The sequence below is a fragment of the Solanum tuberosum genome, unplaced genomic scaffold, assembly GCF_000226075.1.
Source record: "Solanum tuberosum cultivar DM 1-3 516 R44 unplaced genomic scaffold, SolTub_3.0 scf00417, whole genome shotgun sequence".
Lineage (NCBI taxonomy): Eukaryota > Viridiplantae > Streptophyta > Magnoliopsida > Solanales > Solanaceae > Solanum > Solanum tuberosum.
In genome coordinates, this window is record NW_006239339.1 from 292,544 (window position 1) to 319,731 (window position 27,188).

The following is a 27,188-nucleotide window of genomic DNA, read 5'->3' on the forward strand; positions in this document are numbered from 1 at the left end:
CAGAAGCAAGGAGGCTCACCAATAAACTCTGGAGCTCAAGTAGAATCAATGATGCGTTGGATGCTGATCCCATTTACCTGTATCTGCATCATTAAAAGATGCAGGCCAAATGGCATATGTACATTGAAAGTACGAGCATGCGAGGGTATACTAAAACAAGTCATAAGCTTGAAAGTAACTGAAAGAACAAACCCGTTCTCAACTGAACTCATTTTAATATAAAGCAGTATAAAGAAAAGCTTTAAAAACATGGATAACAACTCTTTGTATTTAGAAATACCATAATAACTTTGTATGTATGCAAAGATACAATATGAACTCTGGAATGTATATATCAAAATATAATTTATTTATGTGTATATAAGAATACAAAATATTGTCGTGGGAGTTTCTCTAACCGACAACCATTACTTAAGAGCTATTGTGATGTTACAACGTTTTGTGTCATGCTGGCAGGGTCGTCCTATACCTTGCAGAGGGTATACAAACTGACTACTAAGTGGATCCACTAGACTTTGCTAAAAATCACTAAGGAATCATATAAAAAGTATGACCATTTCTACCCATGGTGGCTACATAGTTTATGGGGGCTAGGAGTTGTCTGAACTCTCCCCCATATCGGTGCTCAATACTACTCCCAAAATATACTAGCTCATATGTTTAAAAACATAACTCTTTGGTTTGAGATAATTACTCAACAACTAGCCTGGAGGATCTCTTGGAAATCAGTGTTTCCTCCCTTGCTTAATTGTTAAAGCATTTATTCTTTACTGAAAACTAGCTCAAAGGTTTTCTTGGAAATCTCAGTTTCCTTTATTGTTTAAATGTGAAAAAAAAATTCTCTTTGGGAATACATAGTCCCGATATACTCTTTTGGAGAAATGAACTTCAATCTTTACTCTTTACTCAACTCAAAACTCAGGTCTTAAAACAAAGTTAAAACATTTGTAAAAGACTTTTGGAAGACTCTATGAACTTCTCTTAACTTGGCACTTAACTTTCCTTGAATTTGAATTTATGGATTCAAGGATTGTGATTTGTGATAGGAAAGATCTCATGATGTTTGGGAGTGTTTTTAGATAGTTAAACCTGAGAAACGATCAACACATCACTATATGGAAGCTAGTCCACGATGCGGAGATGCATTTAAATAATCTGTCGCAAAATAAATTTTGAGGCAAAAGAGTCCGTGACCAATCTGTGACGCGGAGAAATTTTTTCCAATCCTGAACGCGGACCTGGTTCTTAGATTTGCCTGACTTGTTTCTTCTTCGTTTTCTAACCCCAAATTTAATTCTTTTTCTCAATTCCTCTTTAGATTGAGATACCCATTATATGTACACAATAATCTAATGAAACACAACCCTAATATTGACACGATTCCATAGATAACTCAACAATCCCATCTAATCTCAGGACCAGAGCACCCCAAGGTGAGACTCCTTGTGTCACGACCCAAGTCAAGACCGCAGATGCGACACGGCGTATAAGACTCCGAAAAGCCTCAGACAAGCGTCATAGAATTTCATTGCATTCGATATAGAAATAGTGTGGAATTAAAACTCATTTTAATCCAAAACCCTAGATCCCACTTCTGCTTGATCAACATCAAGTTAACAATTCTAAATCAACAAGTAGCTTCTCATATCTTGCCCTTATGTCCATAAACCTCACATACCAATATACCAACAATACACCATAAAATAAGCATGGGTAATGACATACTTCAACAATCTAAAGCCATTTAAACAAGTTATATTCATATACATGCATTATCAAGCAACCCACATCATAAAGGCATAAACTAGGAATAGAGAGAAATCATGGGTTCATGGAGTATTTTTATCTTAAATCATCAATACAACAACAATATAACAATAATATGACATTAAAAACCTTTTAAAACCATTTGGTGAAAGAACCCATGAGATTGACTAAAACCCTAGATTTTCATGAACTTGAAATCTTTAAAAAGTTTCTTTACAAATTTGGCTCTAGGGTGAAAGCTAACCCTAGATGAAGGATCAACATACCTTTGCTAAGGTTTCCCAAGAAATTTGATGAAGAAAACCTTGAATCCAAAACCATAGCTCCCAGTTCTTCTTCTTCTTTGAGTTAGAGAGAAATATAGAGAGAGAACTTTGGGATTTGATTTGGGAAAAATGAGAGAATGACTAGTTTAAAAGACTTAAAACCATATATATTTATCATATAAACAATTTAAAATCAGCCCCACATAATAAAACATTAAAATGAAATTACCAAAACCCCCCAACTTGAGGCAACCCGTCAGGGACCACGCCTAACTAAACGGGTCATGAGGGGCACCACGGCTCGTGGTGGTTCCCGTGGTCCTTGAGGCAGTGTCCCTCTCATCCTTACGATGCCCGCCAAAGCCAAGGCAAGTCCACAGAAGCTCCCACGAGTCATGGTGAAGCTCGTGGTCATGGGACAACACCTAGGCAAAGTTGCCTTGCCTCCCGTGAGCCTAAATGAACTCCAAGTTCACTTTCACAGACCGTCTAGCGCACCACGGCTCGTGGTGGTGCCCGTGAACTTTAGGACAGTAGCTCCCTCAACTTGCAACATCTCCCACCAAGCTAAGGCAACCCCACGAGCCTTCCCACGGCCCGTGGTCATGACCATGAGTCGTGAAGTGGCTCGTGAAGGGATGCCTTGGCTTGGCACCAAACTTGAGCATGCTTCCTTGCCACCACGGGTGGCACCACGGCTCATGGTGGCTACCAAGGGTCATGAAGACCCTCGTGGTCGAGGGAGGCAGTAGGTAGGACTAGTTTTAGGTAGCCTAGGTTCCCAAACTATGGCCTACACCCAAAACCCTTAGCCCTTGCCCTTATCTCCTGATATTAACCCCACGATTAGGCTCTAGTTTAACCTATCATTTTCTGAGTCGTTACATTATCCCCCACTTAGAAACATTCATCCTCGAATGATACTTTAAACACTTTTAAGGGAAAAATGACTCAAGACTAGCAGCCCAACAATCAAGTCATATCAATATAATGCATATTCCATAGGAGGAAGCATCAACTCCACATCAATAAGCTTAATGCAATACAAGAAGGTAAGAACTACTCCTACAAACTCATTATACACAATAACATCAACATTTCTCATTTCTTTGGAGGAACTTCCTTCTCCAATTCACATCACGCTCATCATAACATCAATGGGTAAATTATGCAACCATTCCCAAAACCACATTTAAGCATGCTCATCAATTCAACTAATGAAGTATTTAGGCAATTCATTATAGATGCACATCAACAGGAGGAACACATAAATCAAAAAGCTCATTTTCTCATGTAAACATAAACTCATCAAAACATGCATAACATAAGGAGACCATGGAAACTCATTTTCACATAAGACTCCAAAAACATGAAACAAGTTACTAGGAACTATTGGTCTCAAGCTTGAATAGGAATAGAAGAAATTGATAAGGATATCAAAACTCACCACAACCTACTATTCATCATACCATCCCCCACTTAGGAGAAAACCCAACTAAGGCAACCATGAAAAACAACAAAGGAACCTCATCAAGACATTCATGACTATAAAGGACTATCACTTACCGGTGCTTTCATCCGAATTAGCTTATTTGTCCTTGTTAGCTTGGAGAGCGTAGAAACAACCATAATTTGGAGGGATAGGAACCGTACCTTATTTAAAAGCTTGCTTGGCCCCCCTTCCTCTAGCTGAAAGAGTAGGACAATCTTTCACCTTGTGATCATTCTTCCCACAACCATAGCACCCATTAGTACCGGCTAGGCATTTCCCATAGTGCCTCTTACCACAAGTGGTGCAAGTAGGTTTAGAAAATTGAGATCCACCACCTTTCTCTTGGTTAACCTGAGGAGCACTTGAAGAATCTTGGTTTGGAGCCCTCTTCTTGAACTAGGTTGACCTTCCTCATCGGATCTACCCCTCTTCACATCCTTATTCATCCTCTTAAGTTTGGACCCCTCAATGGATTCAGCATACACTATGAGACTAGAAATATTCATGTCATTATGGAGCATTGTTGTATGGCACTCTTCCCTGACTAGGTCAGATACACCGGTCACAAACCTACTCATCTCATCCCTAGGGTTTGACACCAATGATGGAGCATATTTAGACAATTGGGTAAACCTCAAGGAGTACTCATGCACACTCGCATTACCTTGCCTAAGGTTGATAAACTGCTCAACCTTACACTCTCTCTTCTCATAGGAAAAGTACCTACCAAGGAAAGCTTCCTTAAAATCCTCCCATTCTATAGGATCCGCTCCCACCGGCCTATTGGCCTTCCATTGAGTGGACCAAACTTGGGCAACATCTTTCAGTTGATAGGAGGCAAGCTCCGCCTTTTCTTTTGAAGTCACCCCCATAGCACTCAATACCTTATACACCTCATCCAAAAATTCTTGGGGATCCTCTCCCACCTTAGAACCTAGAAACATTGGAGGATTCATCCTCACAAAGTCTCTCAACTTAGAAGCCATAGTACCCTCATTAGCATTCACCTTACGCCCTACATCTCTAGTTGCTTGAGCCACCATGGCTCGGGAAAAGATTAAGAAAGCCGACCTTATCTCTTCATTGGTCATATTCGGAACTTGGATTGAGGACCTTGGGGAGGAACTCCCTCATTCACATTCTCTTCTCCTAGTCTCCTTGCGAGTCTCCCTCTTGTATTCATATCCTATTAACACAAGAGAAGGGTTAGGAAAAGAACACTTACAGAACTAAACTCTAAGGCACGACTTCAAGAATATGAAAGAAGTGTAACTTCTAACATCCTATAGCCTCTTGCTCATAGATGTGTCGCGACTCACACCGAAGAACAAGAATCTAGTAGACGTAGCTTGTGAAACTTTGATCCTAAAAACCATTTCCAAAATCTTCTGCTCTGATACCATGTTTGTCATGACCCGAGTCTAGGCCTCGGATGCGACATGGCGCACAAGACTCCGAAAAGCCTCATAGCATTTCATTGCATTCGATATAGAAATAGTACGGCATTAAAACCTATTCAAATCCAAAATAACAAACTTCATTAAAAGTGTAACTTGAAATACAACGGAACTCTAAATCTCACATGGCCAACTTAGACATAATCATAAAACATACTAGGGACACAACCCTTTCCAATTTAAAAACAACTACTAAAATGTCTATTACATGAAATAAGGAGACATAAGTCTTGTCCCTAAATTATGAGGACATACCAAGTCTTGGAGGAAAAACAATCCAAAACTTCGAACTAGCTAGGAGGAATCACTTGCCGGAACCTACACTTGTAGTAAAAACATGAAGAATATGGGTTAGTACACAGAAATGTACTAAGTATGATGACCATGAAAAACATGCTTTAAAAAGAGGACATTTTGGTTGGAAACCATGCATTATGACACTTTTTAGAAACATCATGTACAATAACATAAAAGTCATCATATACAAGAATTAAAATCATACAAGTCATAACTTCTCACTTAAACAATATCACATGGAAACCATTACCTTTCCCTTGGACCTTCACCTCAAGCAACCCTTATGCTATGCCTTGTGCAATGTATGGATAGCGTCCCATACCACCATCCACACTAGGGCACCACATTAAGGTCACCAAAAGTGAACTCATCATTCCTTTCTTTTCACCTTTGCACAATATCCATTCGTAAGAGACATATCATTTCATAAGGCATGACAAGGGAAAATAACTCATAATATAACCCAAGTCTAGCATGCATATCACATTAAGCATTTAAGAGCCAACATTCTTTAATAACCTTATTTAGAGGACATTCATGTCATAGTCATTAACATTTAGAGAAACTCATTATAACCCTCTCAAAGTCTACTCGTGCAATGTATAGGTAGCATCCCATACTACTACCTACACTTTGTAGAACCTTTCAAGAACCCACAATGAAATCTCACATGATGGGAAGTAAGCATTTAACCGACATAGACCATGAGAGCTTGTCATGGAATCCGGTGTCATAAATCCCCACACCGTAAAGAGGAGGTCTACTTACCTAAGGAAGACCGGTTCATATAGCTTAGGTAGATCCACTAGCTAGACCTATGCGGGCACATAATTTATGGGATAAGGTAGATGATCATTGAAACTCATGCCTAACTTAGGGGGAGTTTCCAACTAACCAAATCCACTCGGTTCTTAGCCTACATTCCCATAGAATACTTCATTACCTTGATATTATAACATATGAGGGGTGCCTTTGGCCTACCGACTCCAATTCAATCATTAACACATAAAAGGGTGCCTTAAGCCTACCGATTCAAGGTTCATTTAGGAAAGCTCATTAACTACTCTTGAAAGGGTGCCATAGGCCTACCGGTTCAACTCTCATCATTAACCTTCATGGAAAGGTGCCATAAGCCTACAGATTCCAAGGTTCATTACCATTATTAATTGAAGGGTGTCATAAGCCTACCGATCCCCAAGGTTCATTATAAGCATGTCTGGAAGGGTGACACTAGCATACCGATCCAAGGATTCAACAATCAACAATATAATAATTTATACAAGAAAAGGATGCATAAGCCCTACCAATTCAAGGTATACTTTATATTGAAGAATCCTTCATATTCTATCACCAACATTCATAAGTGTCACATTGAGAAAAGGCCTTTCAATAATAACACATTCAAAGTCAAGACATGATAACACTTCAATTTCTCATACTATGCCTTCAAGGCCATGCTCACAATGTACATAATAAGTAAACACTTCCACCTTTCAAGTGGATCAACATCAAGTTAACAATTCTAAATCAACAAGTAGCTTCTCATATCTTTCCCTTAAGGCCATAAACCTCACATACCAATATACCAACAATACACCTAAAATAAGCATGGGTAATGACATACTTCAACAATCTAAGGCCATTTAAACAAGTTCTATTCATATACATGCATTATCAAGCTACCCACTTCATAAAGGCATAAAACTAGGAATAGAGAGAAATATATAGAGAGAGAACTTTGGGATTTGATTTAGGAAAATGAGAGAATGACTAAGTTTAAAAGACTTAAAACCATATATATTTATCATATAAACCATTTAAAATCAACCCCACATAATAAAACATTAAAATGAAATTACCAAAAACCCCCAACTTGAGGCAGCCCGTCAGGGACCACGCCCAACTAAACGGGTCGTGAGGGGCACCACGACTTGTGGTGGTGCCCGTGGTCCTTGAGGCATTGTCCCTTCCATCATTGCCAAGCCCTACTCCGGAAGCTCCCACGATCTGTGGTTCACACCACGAGTCATGGTGTAGATCGTGGTCATGGGACAGCACCTAGGCAAAGTTACCTTGCCTCCCTTGAGCCTAAGTGAACTCCAAGTTCACTTTCACAGACCCTCTAGGGAACCACGACTCGTGGTGGTACCCGTGAACTTTGGGACAGTAGCTCCCTCAACTTGCAACATCTCCCACCAAGCTAAGGTAACCCTACGAGCCATCCCACGGCCCGTGGTCTTGACCACAAGTCGTGAAGTGGCTCGTGAAGGGGTGCCTTGGCTTGGCACCAAACTTGAGCATGGTTCCTTCCCACCACGGGTGGCACCACGGCTCATGGTGGCCACCACGGGTCGTGAAAACCCTCGTGGTCTAGGGAGGCAGTAGCTAGGACTACTTTTAGGTAGCCTAGGTTCCCAAACCATGGCCTACACCCAAAACCCATATCCCCTACCCTTAAATCATGAAATTAACCCACGTTTAGGCTCTAGTTTAACATGTCATTTTCCGAGTAGTTACACCTTGTCGCATGAAACCTTTCTCTAGGAGGTCTTTCAACTGCTCCTTCAACTCTTTCAACTCTGCTAGTGTCATTCTATATGGCGAAATAGATATAGGATGATTATCGGGAAGAATATCTATATCGAAGTCTATTTCTCTCTCAAGAGGGACTCCGGGAAGATCATCTAGTTAGACTTCTGGAAATTTTTTTACTACTAAAATTGACTTAATATGAGGTATCTCAACTCTAGATTCATTAACTCTGACTAGGTGATATACACACCTCTTGGAAACTAACGTTCTTACCTTAAGGTACGAAATAAAATGACCCTTAGGCACTTCTAAACTACTTTTCAACTCTAAGACTGGATCATTTGGAAACTGAACTTGACAACTCGAGTTCTACAATCAACTGAGGCATAGTAGGCATGAAGCCAGTCTATACCAAGAATAACAACAAGATCTAGAATGTCTAACTCACCTAAATAAACCATGGTGCTCTTGTGATTGATGAAAATGGTACAATAATGATAGACTCTCTCTGCTAGAATAGACTCACCAACAAGTTTAGAAACATTGAAGGGCTTACTAAGTTTCTCAATAGAATATAAGAAATTATCGCAACATAAGGAGTTACAAATGATAAACTCGCCCCTGGGTCTAGCAAAGCATAAACATTAAATTTAAAGACTTGGATCATACCAGTGACAACATCTGGCGAATCCTCTTGCTCTTGGCGACTAGTGATAGCATAAAGATAGTTTCCTCCTCCGCATGCCCCTGAAGTACCTCCTTTTGATGCAGCTCTATCTGGTGGAGCAACTGAAGAAGACTTGGATCTATTACTCCCATTACTATTACCCTACTTGTTCATTGGACACTCTCGCATAAAACGACCATTTTGTCCACACTTGAAGCAACCAGTAGAGCCATCATGACACATCCCTGAGTGGTTCCTACCACACTTAGCACATGTAGAAGGTTTACTACCCTCTTGTGCCATACTACCCTGAGAATAGGGAAGTTTAGCTCTTAAATTCTAACTATTGTACTCACTTTTGTTCTAAGGAGAAGGTACACTAGCAGATGATGGAGAATGTTCCTTTTGTTTCTGTTGAACGGTAGACCGGTTCACATTATTCTTTTGCTACCAGACTCATTCCCTGATGGCTTAGCCCTCTTATTCTTAAACTCTTCTCTATCCATCAGCTTTTCGTCATCAACTTGTTGAACATGGATCATTAGCCTTGCTATGTCCATATCCCGTATCAGTATAGTTGTCTTGCCTTCCTTGCTTAATAGGCAAGATAACCCAGCAACGAATAAACTCATTATGCTCCTCATGTCAGCAACCATCTCTGGAACATACCGAGAAAGTTGTTGAACTTCAGACTGTACTCATGAACGCTCAAAGAATCCTGCTTAAGAGTGAGGGACTCTCGTACCTTTGCTTCTCTCAGTTCTCGGGGGAATAAATGCCCCAAGAAGGCCTCCTCAAAATAAGCCTAACTCACAGGTAGTGCTCCCTCAACTCGGTTCTTCTTCCATTGATCAAACCAGATTCAAGCGACACCCTTCATTCGGTATGCAACTAGTTCTAGCCTCTCAGTATCAGCAACATGCATGATCTCAAAAACCTTCTAAAGCTTTTCAACAAAAAAATTTTGATCCTCAGTAACACTTGAACCTGTGAAGCTTGGCGGATTCATCCTTAAGAGCTCACAGATCGTTTAAGTATCAGCCCCTTCATGTCGATTCTCTCTCTGTCCAATTGATTGGTAACAAATTGACTTAGCATCTGGATAGCTTCACGGAATTCAGTATTGGTGACCTCTCCTTGAGGTTGCACTTCTGGTGTATTAGGTACCCCTTGTTCCTGTGGTTCAACATTCCTTCGAGCGGGATGACCTCTGATAGCTCTTCGTGGACGCATTATCTAAACGACACGCGCAAGCACGAGTTAGAAGAATGTTTTTTGAGATAAACTCTATCGTACGAAATGAGTATGAAAGAAGTGAGATAATTTCTAAGTGTCACACCCTCCTAATTATAGATGTGGCACGCTTCACACCGATAACTAGGACTATACAGATACGGGGCTTCATTGATTCCTAGTGTGTGCTCTAATACCATGTTTGTCACACCCCGAGCTTACAACTTGGGTAGGACTGGCACTCGAGAACAATTGCTGGCCCCAAGCGAACCCTTGGTCTGGCTTACTACTCAGTGGAAGACTTAAACACAAGAAATAGTCTCAAATAAGGAACTTATGAAATAAACTTAGAATGTCTTAAAACAAATATTTAAACTAGTCAAGATGGCATCTCAAGTGCCAAAACATAAGACACTAGCAAATAGTGACAAGAGAACTAACTAACTATCTATCTATAAAGCCTCTAAAACTGAGATGGAACTCGGGACAAAACCAACGACGTCCTAATGAACTAAAATACTAAAAAGCAATAAAAAGGGATCCTCCGGAAGGAATGAGGTTCACCAACAAACTCTGGAGCTCAACTAGAATCAACGATGCGCTGGATGCTAATCGTGGTTACCTGTATCTGCATCATTAAAAGATGCAGGCCAAATGACATCAGTACATTGAATGCACGAGCATACGAGGGGAATACTAAAACAAGACATAAGCTTGTAAGGAACTGAAAGAACAAACATGGTCTCAACTAAACTCATCTGAACTCATTTCAATATAAAGCAGTATAAAGAAAATCTTTAAAAACATGGATAACAACTTTGTGTATTTAGAAATACCATAATAACTCTGTATGTATGCAAACATACAATATGAACTCTGGAATGTATATAAAAATACTATTTACTTCTGTGTATATAAGAATACAAAATACTCTTGTGGGAGTTTCTTTAACTGACAACCATCACTTAAGAGCTAGTATGATGATAAAAAGTTTTGCCTCACGCTGTCAGGGTTGTCCTATACCTTGCCGAGGGTATAGAACCTGATTACTAAGTGGATCCACTAGTGTATGCTAAAAATTACTAAGGAATCATATAAAAAGTATGACCCTTTTCTACCCATGGTGGCTACATAGTTTATGGGGCTGGGAGTTGTTTAAACTCTCCCCCATATCGGTGCTCAATACTACTCCTAAAATATACTAGCTCATATGTTTAAAAACATAACTCTGTGGTTTGAGATAATGACTCAAAAACTAGACCGAAGGCTCTCTTCGAAATCAGTGTTTCCTCTCTTGCTTAATTGTGAAAGCATTTACCCTTTACTGAAAACTAGCTCAAAGGCTCTGTGGAAATCAAAGTTTCCTTTCTTGATTAAATGTGACAACATTTCCTTTGGGAATACATAGTCCAAATATACAATTTTCAAGAAATGAACTACAATCTTTACTCTTTACTCAACTCAAAACTCATGTCTTAAAACAAAGTTAAAACATTTGTAAAACGCTCTTGGAAGACTCTATGAACTTCTCTTGACTTGCCTCTTAACTTTCCTTGAATTTGAATTTATTGATTCAAGGATTGTGATTTGTGATAGGAAAGATCTCATGATGTTTGGAAATGTTTTTAGATAGTTAAACATGAGCAACGATCAAGAAATAATTGTATGGAAGCAAGTCTGTGATGCTGAGATTCATTTAAATATTTGGTCGCGAAATAAATTTTGAGGCAGAAGGGTCCGTGACCACTCCGGGGTGCGGAGAAAAATATTCCAATCCTGAGGAACAGGTCCGCGACGCGGACCTCGTACCCAGATTTGCCCGACGTGTTCCTTTTTCATTTTCTAAACCCAAATTTGCCTAAATTTGATTCTTTTTCTCAAATCCTCTTTATATTCATATACCAAGTAAATGTACACAAGAATCTAATCAAACACAACTCTAAAATCGACACGATTCCATCAAGAACTCAACAATCCTATCAAATTTGAAGAACGAAAGCCAATTTCAAGAACACAATTCAAGATTATCAATCTTCCAACTTTCTAGTATCAATTTTGCTGAACTAAACATGATTGCCGCATGGGTGAACGAACCCAAACTATGAAAGTCTCACATACATCTTTAGGGATCAACCCTTGGCAAAATGAATTCAATTCCGCAAGAGATCTCCAAGAACACTTGACTATTCTCCTCTTTTCTCCTCTTGAGTTCTTCCTCTAAAAACCCTAGCGTGAAATCTTTTGGTGAGTAAACTGAACTAACTCAGTTTAGACCCCTAATAATTTACTAAAAATGGATTTAATTAATTGGATAAATTGTAAAAAGACCTAAAAATACCCCTTTAAAATCTGGTTAACTTTCCTTATTTAGATAACCCAAATTCAAGGGGGAATATCTCCTTCATACGAACTTGAAATTGATCAAACTCAGCGGCGTTTGAAAGATAATTCAAAGATATTTCCTATGGTATCTTGTAGCCTACCTAAATCATTCTGATATAGGAGTTATGTTCGTTTGAGATTAAGTTCTTTCTGAATAAACACATACTGAAGACTTTTGTGATCAGTGAATACATCTACATGAACACCATAAACATAGTGTCGCCATAGTTTCAAAGCAAATACTATGGCAGCCAACTCTAGATCATGGGTTGGGTAATTCTTCTCATGAACTTTTAACTAATTAGAGGCATAAGATATAACTTTGCAATTCTGCATTAGCACACAACCCAAACCAACTCTGGACGCATCACAATATATAACAAAGCCTTGCGTACCTTTTAGTAAGGTCAATACTGGGTAGTAGTCAACGTTTTTTTCAATTCCTGGAAGCTTTTCACACAAGCTTCAGACCATTGGAACTTCACTGTTTTCTTAGTCAACTTGGTCAAAGGGGACGAAATATATGAGAACCCCTCTACGAACCTTCTATAATAGCCAACCAACCCCAAGAAACTCCTAATATCAATTGGAGATATGGGTCTAGGCCAAGCCTGCACAACCTCTATTTTCTGAGTGTCAACTCTAATCCCATCACCAGAAACAATGTGGCCTAAGAATTCCATAGACTCAAGAGAAAACTCACACTTAGAAAACTTGGCATACTACTCTATATCCTTAAGAGATTGGAGAACTATTCTGAGATGGCTAGCATGATCTTCCTCATTCCTTGAATAGATTAGTATGTCATCAATGAAGACAACAACAAATATATCTAAATAAGGCTTGGATACTCTATTCATTTGGTCCAAGAACGCTGCAGGTGCATTGGTTAAACCGAACGACATGACCAAAAACTCATAATGACTATAACGGGCTTTGAAAGATGTCTTTGGAGTATGGAATTCCCTTACTCTTAACTGATGGTAGCCAGATTTGAGGTCTTTCTTAGAGAAATAAGTGGAACCATGAAGTTGATCGAAAAGATCATCAATTCTCGGAAGAGGATACTTATTGTTGATAGTAACCTTGTTCAACTGACAGTAATCTATACACATCCGAAGGGAACCATCCTTCTTCCTCATAAACAAGACCAGAGCGCCCCAAGGTGAGACACTTGGTTAAATGAAACCGTTCTCTCGGAGGTCTTTCAACTTCTCTCAACTCTTTAAACTTTGTGGGTGCCATTCTATATGGTGGAATAGATATAGGACGAGTATCAGGAAGAATATCTATACTGAAGTCTATTTCTCTCTCAGGAGGGACTCCGGGAAGATCATCTGGAAAGACTTCTGAAAACTCTTTTACTATTGAAACTGACTAAATAGGAGGTATCTCAACACTAGAGTCATTAACTCAAACTAAGTGATAGACACACCTCTTGGAAACAAACTTTCTTTCCTTAAGGTACGAAATGAAACGATTATTAGGCACTGCTGAACTATTTTTCCACTCTAAGACTAGCTCATTTGGAAACTAGAACGTCACAACTCGAGTTCTACAATCAACTGAGGCATAACAGGCATAAAGCCAGTCTATACAAAGAATAACAACAAAATCTACCATGTCTAACTCAACTAAATCAGCCATGCTGCTCTTGTGATTGACGAAAATGGCACAATCACGATAGACTCTCTCTGCTAAAATAGACTCACCAACAGGTGTAGAAACACTAAAGGGCTCACTAACTTTTTCAATAGAATATCAAAATTCATCTCAACAGAAGGAGTTACAAAGGATAAACTGGCCCCTTGGTCTAGCAAAGCATAAACATTAAAGTTAAAGACTTGGATCATACTAGTGACAACATCAAGTGCATCGTCTTGCACTTGCCAACTAGTGATAGCATAAAGAAAGTTTCCTCCTCCGCCTGCCCCTGAAGTATCTCCTCTAGATGCAATTCTGTTTGGTGGAGCAACTTAGAAGACTAGGCTCTATTTCCCACATTACCATTACCCTACTTGTTCTTTGGACACTATCACATAAAATGATCATTCTGGACACACTTGAAGCAACCAGTGGAGCCATCACGACACATCCCTAAGTGGATCCTACCACACTTAGCACATGCAGGAGGCTTACTACCACCTTGTGCCATACAACCCTGAGAATAGGAAGGTTTACCTCTAAAATTCTTACTATTATACTTTGTTCTATGGTGCAGGTGCACGAGGAGATGATGGACCAGATCCCTTTTGTTTATGTTGGAAGGAAGACCGATTCGCATTATCATTTTTTCTGCCCGGACTTATTCCCTGATGTCTTAGCCCTCTTATTCTTAAAATCTTTTCTATCCCTCCGCTTGTCCTCCTCAACTTGGTGAACATGGATCATTAGCCTTGTTATCCTCCTCATCTTCCCAAGTGGTTTTCTCAACAAACTGATTTCTCCACATAACTTTGACTGATGCTACCTCTTTTGTTCTCAAGTTGCGAACTTGGCGATCTAGAATCTGAACAGGAATCTCCTCATAATATAAGTTATCCTTGATTCCAATATCTTCAGTTGGTATGATAAGTGAAGGATTTCCCATGCACTTTTTCAACATGGAGATGTGGAACACCGGATGAGCTGCTGCTAACTCTTGTGATAGCTCTAACTCATAAGCCACATTGCCAATCCTCTTGGATATTCTGTTAGGGACAATACACCGGGGACTAAGCTTCCCCTTCCTAGCAAATCTCATAACACCCTTTATGGGTGAAACTTTCAAGTAGACCCAATCATCTACTTCAAACTCTAACTCCTTTCTTCTAACATCAGTATAGGATTTTTGACGACTTTGCGCTATTTTCAACCCTTCTTGAATAACTTTAACCTTCTCCATAGCTTGATGAACTAAGTATTGTCCTATCAACCCAGCTTCACTAACTTCAAACCATCCAACAAGAGATCTGCATCTTCTCCCATAAAGAGCTTCATAAGGAGCCATCTCGATGCTAGAGTGGTAACTATTGTTGTAAGCAAACTCAATGAGAGGTAGGTGTCATAAGGAGCCATCTCGATGCTAGAGTAGTAACTATTATTGTAAGCAAACTCAATGAGAGGTAGGTGATCATCCCAATTACCTTTGAAATCAATCACACAGGCCCTCAACATATCTTCTAAGGTCTAAATAGTGTGCTCTTCTTGACCATCTGTCTGAAGATGAAAAGCAGTGCTCAAGTTCACCTTTGAAGCCAAGGCTTTCTGGAATGACTTCCAAAACTGTGCAGTAATTTGCGCACCTCTATCTAAAATAATGGGGACTGAAACTCCATGAAGTCTTACTACCTCTTTAATGTATAACTTGGCATAGTCCTCTGCTGAATGAGTAGTCTTTACCGGCACAAAGTGGGCTAATTTTGTCATTCTATCGACAATCACCCAAATAGAATCATATTGCATGCGAGACCGTGGCAACCCAGTAATGAAATCCATATTGATCATCTCTCACTTCTATTCTGGAAGTTCTATATTCTAAGCCATACCACCTGGAATTTGGTGCTGTACCTTAACTTGTTGACAATTCGGACACTTAGCAACAAACTCTGCAATGCCCTTCTTCATACTACTCCACCAATAAACTTCTCTTAAGTCACGATACATCTTTGAGAAACCCGGATGGATAGAATATCTGAAGCTATGAGCTTCCTCTATGATCCTCTCTTGGAGTTCATCCACCCCTGGTACACAAACCTACCTTGATACCTCAATACACCATCTCCCCCTTGTTCTAAAGCCATTACTTTTTGCTTATGAACATTTGCCTTCAATTCAAGAAAAATAGGATCTTAGTATTACTTTTCTTTCACTTTTGACACTAATGATGATTCAACCCCATTCATCACCACTACCCCTCCTTCTGTGGAATCCATTAGGCGAACTACCAATCGTGCAAGACTATGCACATATTTTACTAGTTCATTCTTCTCTTCCTCAACACGGGTAGTACTACCCATAGATAATCTACTCAAGGAATCAGCAGCAACATTAACCTTACATGGGTGATAAAGAAAACACTTGTCATAATCCTTGAGCAACTTTAACCACCTTCACTGTTTGAGATTATGCTCTTTCTGACTAAACACATACTGAAGACTTTTGTAATCAGTGTATACATCTACATGAACACCATAAAGATAGTGACGCTATATTTTCAAAGCAAATACTGCGACAACCAATTCTAGATTATGGGTTGGGTAATTCTTCTCATGAACTTTCAACTGTCTGGAGTTATAAGCTATAACTTTGTCATTATAAATTAACAAACAACCCAAACTAAATCTGGAAGCATCACAATATACAACTAAGCCTTGTGTATCTTCTAGTAAGGTATATACTAGGGCAATAGTCATCCTTTTTTTTAATTCCTTGAAGCTTTTCTCACAAGCTTCAAACCATTGGAACTTCACTGTTTTCTGAGTCAACTTTATCAAAGGGTACGGAAGAGATGAGAACCCCTCTACGAAGATTCTATAATAGCCAACCAACCCCAAGAAACTCCTAATATCAGTTGGAGATATGGGTCTAGGCCAATTCTGCACTTCCTTTATTTTCTGAGTGTCAACTCTAATCCCGTCACCGAAAACAATGTGGCCTAATAATTTCACAGACTCAAGACAAAACTCACACTTAGAGAACTTGGCATACAACTCTCTATCCTTTAAAAGTTCGGAGAACTATTCTGAGATGGCTAGCATGATCTTCCTATTCCTTGAATAGAGTAGTATGTCATCAATAAAGACGATAACAAACATATCGAAATAAGGCTGGAATAGTCTATTCAAAAGGGCCATGAATGCTGCAGGTGCATTGGGTAAACTGAATGACATGACCAAAACCTCATAATGACAATAACGGGTCGTGAAAACTGTCTTTGGAATATCATATTCCCTTACTCTTAACTGATGGTAGCCAGATCTGAGGTCTTTCTTAGAGAAACAAGTGGCACCCTGACGTTGCTCGAAAAGATTATCAATTCTCGAAAGAGGATACCTATTCTTGATAGTAACCTTGTTCAACTGACGGTAATATATACACATCCTAAGGGAACCATCCTTCTTCCTCACAAACAACGCCAGAGCTCCCCAAGGTGAGACACTTGGTCTAATGAAACCTTTCTCTAGGAGGTCTATAAATTGCTCATTCAACTCTTTCAACTTTGTTGGTGCCATTCTATATGGTGTAATAGATATAGGTCGAGTATTGGGAAAAATATCTATACCGAAGTCTATTTCTCTCTCAGGAAGGAATCCGGGAACATAATCTGGAAAGACTTCGGGAAACGCTTTTACTACTAAAACTGACTGAATATTAGGTATCTCCACACTAGAGTTATTAACGTGGACTAAGTGATAGACACACCCCGTGGACTCTAACTTTCTTGACGTAAGGTACGAAATAAAATGACCCTTAGGAACTGCTGAACTAATTTTCCACTCTAATACTGGCTCATTTGGAAACTGGAACTTGACAACTCGAGTTCTACAATCAACTGAGGCATAACAGGCATGAAGCCAGTCCATGTCAAGAATAACATCAAAATCTACCAAGTCTAACTCAACTAAATAAGCCATGGTGCTCTTCTGATTGACGGAAATGGTACAATCACGATAGACTCTCTCTGCTAGAATAGACTCACCAATATATGTAGAAACACTAAAGGTCTCACTAAGTTTCTCAATAAAATATCAAAATTCATCGTAACATAAGGAGTTACAAAGGATAAACTCGCCCCTGGGTTTAGAAAAGCATAAACATTAAAGTTAAATACTTGGATCATACTAATGACAATATCTGGCGAATCCTATTGCTCTTGCTGACTCGTGATACCATAAAGACGGTTTCCTCCTCCGCCTTCCTTTGAAGTAGATCCTCTAGATTCAACTCTGTCTGGTAGAGCAACTGAAGAAAACTGGGCTTTATTGCCTCCATTACCATTACCCTGCTTGTTCTTTGGACAGTCTCGCATAAAATGACGGGTCTTGCCACACTTGAAGCAACTAGTGGAGCCATTACGACACATCCCTTAGTGGTTCCTACTACACTTAGCACATGCATAAGTCTTACTATACCCTTGTGTCATACTATTTTGAGAATAGGTAGGTTTAGCTCTGAAATTCTAACTATTGTACTCACTTTTGTTATTTGCTGCAGGTGCACTAGCAGATAATGGAGCAGGTCCCTTTTGTTTATGTTAAAAGGAAGACCGGTTCGTATTATCCTTTTGCTACCCAGAGTCATTCCATGATGTCTTAGCCCTCTTATTCTTAACCTCTTCTCTATCCCTCAGCTTGTCCTTCTCAACTTGTTGCACATGGATCATTAGCCTTGCTATGTTCATATCCCCTATCAGCATAGCTGCATTGCCTTCCTTGCATGACATGCGAGACAACCCACAAAGGAATAAACTCATTCTGCACCTTATGTCAGCAACCATCTCCGGAGCATACCGGGAAAGTTGTGTGAACTTCAGACTAGGAGTGAGGGACTTTCGTACCTTTATTTCTCTCAGTTCTCGAGGGAAGAAATGCCCCAAGAAGGCCTCCTAAATACAAGACCAACTCATAAGTGGTGCTCCCTCAGCTCGGTTTTTCTTCCATTGATCAAACCAGATTCTAGCGACACCCTTCATTTGGTATGGAGCTAGTTCCATTCTCTCAGCATCAACAATATGCATGATCTCAAAAATCTACTGAAGCACTTCAATAAAAAAAATTGGATCCTCAGTAACACTTGAACCTATGAAGCTTGGTGGATTCATCCTTAAGAACTCACGGATCCTTGAAGTATCAGCCCCTTCGGGTCGATTGTCTCTCTGTCCAACTTGATTGGTCACAACTTGACTTAGCATCCGGATACCTTCACGGAATTCAGCATTGGTGACCTCTCTTTGAGGTTGCACTTTAGGTGCATTAGGTACCCCTTGTTCCTTTGGTTCAACATTCCTTCTAGCGGGACGACTTCTGACAGCTCTTCATGGTGACATTATCTAACCGACACATGTAAGCATGAGTTAGAAGAAACTTTTTAGTGATAAACTCTATCGCACGAAATGAGTACGAAAGAAGTGAGATAATTCCTAAGTGTCACAACCTCCTAATTATATGTGTGGCATGCTTCACACCGATAATCAGGACTCTACAGACACGGATTCATAGACTCTCTAGGACTCTTCAACTCTTTGCTTTGATACCAAGTTTGTCACACCCTGAGCCTACACCCTTGGGGGGACTGGCACTCGAAAACCATTGTTGGTCCAAAGCGATCTCTTGGACTGGCTTACTACTCAGCGGAAGTCAAATAAGGAACTTATGACATAAACTTAGAATGTCTTAAAAGAAACATTCAAACTAGACAAGATGACATTTCAAGTCTCAAAACATAGGCCAATAACAAAATAGTGACAAGAGTACTAACTAACTATCTATCTATGAAGCCTCTAAAATTGAGATGGATGTCGGGACAAGACCCACGACATCCTATTGAACTAAAATACTGAAAAGTAATAAAAAGGGATCCTCCGAAAGCAAGAAGGCTCACCAACAAACTCTGGAGGTTAACTAGAATCAACGATGCACTGGATCCTTATCTTGGTTACATGTATCTGCATCATTAAAATATGCAGGCCAAATGGCATCAGTACATTGAATGTACGATCATGCGAGGGGAATACTCAAATAAGATATAAGCTTTAAAGGAACTGAAAGAACAAACCTGGTCTCAACTCAACTGAACTGAACTCATTTCAATATAAAGCAGTATAAAGAAAAGCTTTAAAAACATGGATAAAAACTCTGTGTATTTAGAAATACCATAATAACTTTGTATGTATGCAAAGATACAATATGAACTCTAGAATGTATATAAAAATACAATTTACTTTTGTGTATATAAGAATACAATATACTATTATGGGAGTTTCTCTAACTGACAACCATCACTTCAGAGCTATTGTGATGATACATCATTTTGCCTCATGCTGCCAGGGTCGTCCTATACCTTATCGACGGTATAGAACCTAACTACTAAGTGGATACACTAGTCTATGCTAAAAAGCACTGAGAAAACCATCTAAAAAGTATGACCCTTTTCTACCCATGGTGGCTACATGGTTTATGGGGGCTAGGAGTTGTCTAAACTATTCCCCATATCGGTGGTCAATACTACTCCCAAAATATACTATATCATATGTTTAAAACATAACTCTGTGGTTTGAGATAATTACTCGAAATCTAGCCTGGAGGCTCTCTTGAAAATTAGTGTTTCCTCTTTTGCTTAATTGTGAAAGCATTTATTCTCTACTGAAAAACTAGCTCCCTTTGTTTTCTACAAATTGAGGAATTTCCTTTTCACAATAAGAACCTTTTCACAGTAAGGCACAATAAGAACTTTTTCACACTACCCTTTGTTTTCTATACATTGAGGGATTTCCTCTTATTTTATGAAATACGAATTTTTCTGGACTTCTTCTACTACTACTAAATCTAGTATTCAAGTGTACTTTACTGTCGTTGAGTGGTTTGCTGACACCGTTGTTTTAGGTACCAATACACCGATGAGTAAGATCGTTCTATCCTGGGAGGATATATTCCATTAACTTCGGGGACTATAGGGGAATAATTTCCTTCAGGGGACACTGTGCATTCAGTGGGCTCAATTTTCTCTCTTTGAGAAAAATATTTTTATATTGTTTCTAATTTGTTTCTGATTCTATTTTCTCTACTAGTATTATTTTTCTAGTTTGAAAAAAGTCTTTTAACTTTGTTGTTTCTTACCAAGTTCTTCTAAGTTTTGTTCTAAGTATCTTAAGAATACAAGATGAACAACAATATTGATCACTGGTATGCCATCATATTAATTATGTTCAAATTTGTGATAATCTTGATTTGATAAACTAAGGCCTTGACAAGATAAAGAGTCTGAAGCACGTCGAGGGGGGGGGGGGGAAACTGAAGCTAAAAAAATCTGAGTTATATTTGAGGAAACTAAACCTGGGACTAGAGATCCTATAACCAAGTCCAATGGGAAGAACAAATCATATGATGACTTTTTGTGAAATGCACTATTCTTAATTTTATTCATTCCCTATTATGTGAGTGCATTTATCCTATAATGATTTGTGGAGGTTGAGTCTTGAAATTTTAATGAAAGTTTGTATCTCATATGAGTGGGATGTCAAATTATAGGAGCATCCTTGACAGATTTCAGCTATGTGATTGTGAAAGTAGGCCGCTTTCTATGAATATGAGCTTGTTCTCAAAAACACTTATGAAAACTGGGATAGCACAAGGACGTAATGTGTTGGCTAATAAATCTTATTTCAACACCTAGATTATTGTGTGTAATCAATGATATTTTATTTCCGCTAAATAGTCATAGTTCAAGTCCGAGACCACTATTGACTCTGGAGTAAAGGTTATTGTTTTACTAAGTGAAGGTTCAATATAGAGCACACTTTCATTATGCATAATAGTCTACGTTCAACTAAATTGGTGAACTCTCTTATTTTTAATATTAAAATGAGTTGGGGGAATGTTGGTGTATATGAATTTTATTATTAAAATATTAAGTGCATATGTTAGTGGGTATAAATTGTGGTAGAAGATGACTATTGCTTCTTGTAACTTATATGACCAGTAGTTCTTGTTTTCTTGTAACTCATACGACCATTAGTGTCTGGTAACTTATGTAACATCTATCACATTTATCTACCCACATTGCTACCCCTCATTCTACCCATTGATTATATAGAAGACTTCTTCACCTATAAATAGTGGTGTTTCTTCCTTTGTGAAGTATCCCAAGAAATATGAGATAGAGTGTCAGTCGAAAAAGATGAGAAGTGTGAAATAATAGTTTACTGTGTAGTAGTGAAAGAGTCAGTTGAGACAAAGAAGAATACTCTAAGTCTTCAACTATATTTACTATATACAAAAGAGAATATTTATATGCCGAAGGAAGGTGTTCTTTTGTGGAGCCTTGGACTCTTTAACTAATCCATAGTTATTTGAGTTGTACACATTGTTGGGTTGTTGTATTCTGGAGGGGACAAGCCAAGAGTGATACTTCTGGATCGGTGTAGATTATGCCGCAGTGGGCTTGATTCTCCTTAAAGAGAGCGAGATATCCGCACCTCAACCTAAAGATTTATTTATTCCTTTTATTTAACTATAATATTTTGTATTTGTGGTATATATTACACTAACATTCCCCATAGTAAACATGCCCTGCTTTCAAATAATAAAACAGCTCACGAGCTCTAAAACCTAAATTCCATCAAATTTTGCAGCCAAAAAACAAGAACAACAACATGCCAAAAAGAATATAAATTACAAGCATTTCAGGTAGCATCCTAATCTGCACAGACTCTTTACTTACAATGCCGCATCGGTGCCAAACTCTCCAAAAATAAACTATATTTTGGAGAATCCGAACAACATAGGCTGCATGAACCCATCTGTCATATATGCTAGTTAGCCACCCCAAATCAGGCACAAGAACATTATCATCCTTCTTCTCTGCACCAGCAAAATACGATGTATCTCCATCTTCATTAGCATAATGTGGAGAAATTTACTAGGTTTCTTTTATTATATATATACACCATGTGATTCAATGATCAATATTCTGTTGCACAATTTTCTTTTTTCTCCTATATTATTAGTAATAAATTGATTTTACTTTTGATCCTTCCTTATGATATTGGATTATATACATTTAATTTTTAATTAGTTATATTACTTAATTATTAATATATCATGTTATGTTTATATTTTTACTTCATATTTGACAATAACACAATTCTAAAAATAATATAATCCAAATATATCATACTTCGACACACTTAAATTAATTGAAAATTAGATATTTCTCAATCTAATATTATAAAGATCAAAAGAACATGAGACCAAAAAAATACTATTATCGGCCCTTTTCTATTTTGAAAACTCTTTTTGGCATTAATCAACCAAGTTCTATCAATTCAAGAAAATATTCTATCCAAAATCAAAGGTTCATTGCTGCAAAAAGAAAATCACAATTTAGAGTCTAACTATTACCCACTTATAGCTAGAATATTTTGATAAAAACTGATATTATATAAATTTAACTAAGTAATATTTCATGCATAAATGTCATAAATTCCATTTGTAGGTCCTTGAATAACCATAAGCCTCTCTAGAAAAATGTTGAAGTCTTCATCTCTACTCAACATACTTATCCTAACACTGCTTGAATCACTTCCAAATCTTCTTCCACTCCGTGTATGAATCTTGTGTTCTTTAAGAAGCTTTTCACAATCTTCCTCTTCAACTGCTTTGCAAATTAGCCATGCAAATGTTGTTTCAAAAAACAATATGAATTTCAAAAGAAAAGAAAACTTTTTTCAAATATATATTGATAATATCATAGCTTATAATCTCAAACGTGACATAACATTGTAATTTTTTGTGACGTTACGTTATTTTTTAAACAGACTAAACATAAAATGTTACGTTTTAATCTTTTGTAATTACCAGTGTGTGATTCACAAAAGTCTTTTGTGAAGAGGCAATATTGAAGAGGGTATGTCTGGAGGACAAAAAGTTCATTAGCCGTAACAACTTGTCTTAACCTCTTCCACCTGTTAGTCATAAGAGACTGTCTATATTCAAAGAAATTTTCCATATTGGGATCCAAACAGCTATCAGAGATCACTTCAAGAATCTTAGCAGCTCTAAGTTGAGCATCTTTTGATACACCAATTGTACTAATCTCCATGAACTTTATCATCTTCCTTGTCACCTCTTTGTCCTTAACAAGTGCCTAACTGCATGTAAATCAAATTATAATAAGTGATAAATTGAAATTTGTATACTTCTAAAAGTTTATATCGAAAGGGGAGCGTAGGAAAAATGATAATATTATCTCTAAGTAATCTTTAGACTTGTATTTAATATTTGAAAAGCTTACCCAATTCTGGAACCAGCATGGCCAGTGCATTTGGAAATAGTGAAGAGCATAACATCATGGTTGGCAGGTATGGTAATGGCAGTGTACTGTGGCCAATAATAAGCTAAATCATAGATTAATTTTCCTTGATCTCCATTAACTACAGGCTCTCTAATAACCCCATCAGGATTATTTGGAGATGTAATGAACTCAATATAAGCTCTACTTTTCTCAAAAGTTCATGCATCTCCTGCCCATTTGTGTAGTCCTGACCTCACAAAATCAGTCACTTCTGGATACGCCTGCAAAAAGACAAATACTTAGTAATTAATCAAGAAATGTCACTTTTAAGTCTACTAACTAAGTCGCACGATGTGTTCCAAGAATTATATATTATGTAGTATTTAAGGGTGTGGCCTTGTGATTACTGCAATTATCAGAAAAAGAATTGTGACTCATTTATAATAATGGATCTAACATGTACCAAGAACCATGTGACTAATTAATAAAGAACAAGAACTAGTATTTTTAACATGTATTGCAAATCTTTGCATGAACCATGTTCTTATATATATGTTTCTTAGGATACATTATAAGTAACCAATATTGTCTCAACGAGAAACATGGTATGTTAATATGAGTGAAACATTATTAAACATGTAAGTAACCAACAATGTTTCATTGACTTTTAATAGGTTAATTAGAGATTAATCAACATTAGACATATTAAAATAATATCTATAGTCAAAAGGAATCATTAACCTTGTTGAGTCTTAAAACCTTACTATATAACGCCTTTTAATAACTTTTAATTTAAGACCACTAATTTTATAAACCATAGGCTAGGACATATATCTCAATTTAAATAAATAAAAATATATTGTATAAACACGTACCGAATAAAAAGGTGTAGCTGAAACTGCACTGATTGGCTCAAGTTGATCAGTAGGAGAAAGAGCATAAACTGCAGCTTGCATAAGCTGGCTTGATCCAGTGCCAACAATAGTATAATGATCATCCACAATTGCATTTCCAACTACATTGTGCAGCCTCGTAATTTGTTCTTCTAGTTTTGACTCCAAGAACCAACACAAGCTCTTACCATTAGCAAAATAACTCAATGAATCATCACCATTGAATGTTATGTCACACTTGTTCCCTTTTTTTCTCCAATATGACTCATACATTGTTGGATCACCACTATACACACATGAGAAAAGTCAAATCCCAAATTAGTATTCCAACAAAGAATTGAGCAATTTGTAACTTTTCTACAATTTTTATGAAAATAGACTTAATCTCTAGAAACGTAATAAATCACTCAACATTGAATAAATTGAAATTGGTGATTTCATATATAAAAAATTGAATCACGAGGATTGACCAAGACCATAAGCGTATAACTTATATGAAATATTCTAACTAAAAATGAATTAAAATTGTAAAAGAATACTCACTGATCTAGATTAATAATGGTGGAAGTGTCCTTAGGGTCATTTTCTGAATTTGCACAAGGGACTGAAGAACACTTGACAAGGCAATCATCTGTTCCACACATCTCTTTCTCCTTTTTGTGAAACCTTAAATCAATCACAAATAAATTTATAGGAGAAGAACATAGATTTGGTGTCTATATATAGGGAACGAGAGAAGTCTAATTGCCACAAAATCTTTTTTAATTAATATGCAGAATTTTGACTGGATTTTCTTATTAATTGCACTTGTCAGTATCCACCAAAGTCTTTCTAAGTAATTTGACTAGATTTTTAAATGGGTTCTCCCAATTATCTATTTTTAAATGTAGTTATTAAGGTATTTATTAATAGCTTAGTCATGCATTATATTGCGTACACATGTTTATTTGTCATAATATAATTACAATATAATTATAAGTGTATTTGTTGGTTGCACAAAAAATCTCATAAGTAATTGGACTAGATTCTTAAATGGGTTCTCTTAATAAATATTTTTAAATGTAGTTATTAAGGTAGGTATTACATAGCTTAGTCATTATTCAATATAATACCTACACAGTGTAATAACACAATTAAAATAATTTAAAAATAAAATTTAATGATAAAAAATAAAACTTAATAATTGATAAGTATGTGCCTTTATGAATGATAATAAATTAGGTATTTCAGATACATATTATTTATTAAACATATATTAATAAATAATCAAATATTTGTAACTAATATTGTAAAAAGTAATTGATATATATTTTTTTCATATCAATAATATTTCAATCTAATTAATTTTAAATTTAATAGAACACATTTTGTAAGAACATCATGGACTAAATATTTGAAAAAAAGATTAATATCTACGTGAATCATAATTATTTTTCTTATAATTGTGGTGTTAGGGTTAACTTGCCTTCGATCGCTATCAAGATTTGAACAGGTGTAGTATTTTTCCTTTGTTGAAATTTAAATTTGGGATCTCATGATTTTCAATTCACTTCATTGATCACTAAATTGCCCGAAGGGCAACATGAATTACAGTTCGTAGAACACATTATGTGACTTAATTAGTCTAAGTGAGCTTTCTTTGATTATAACTAACATTAATTCTATTCCGTATGTTTAAATTTCAATAGAGATAGAAGGCAAGTTAACTCTGACACAACACTTATAAGAAAAATAATTATGATTCATGTTATAGCTAATGGATCTACATATACCAAGAATCATGTGATTAATTAATAAAGAAACAAGCACAAATCTTTGCATGAACCATGTTCCTAAATGTTTCTTCACGATACAATGTAAGTAATCAACATTATCCCTATCACGACATGGGCCTACACCCTGGACTTGACCGGCACTCAAGAACCATTATTGGTCCCCAAGCGAACCCGCATCCTAGCTGGCTACAAGCGGAAGACTAACTCAAGCATACATAAGCTTAAAACAGAATTAAATTCATTAAACTCCAATAGTGAACTTTAAGAAAGTCTGACCAATACCCAAAAGAAAGTAAATACAGAAAAATCTTCAACTCTGTCTATCTATGAAGTCTCTACTTTTACAAAAAGATATCAGGACAAGACCCACGACATCTCAAAACTACTAACTATAAGGTAAAGGTAAAGTCCTCCGGTATATAAGAAGGCTCGCCAA

At 37.3% G+C, this 27,188-nt stretch overlaps 1 pseudogene; it reads right to left on the reverse strand.

The window, feature by feature from the left end:
- Positions 1 to 23,254: 23,254 nt before the first annotated feature.
- Positions 23,255 to 25,621, reverse strand: LOC102601453 (L-tryptophan--pyruvate aminotransferase 1-like; annotated as a pseudogene).
- Between the last annotated feature and the right edge of the window lie 1,567 nt (positions 25,622 to 27,188).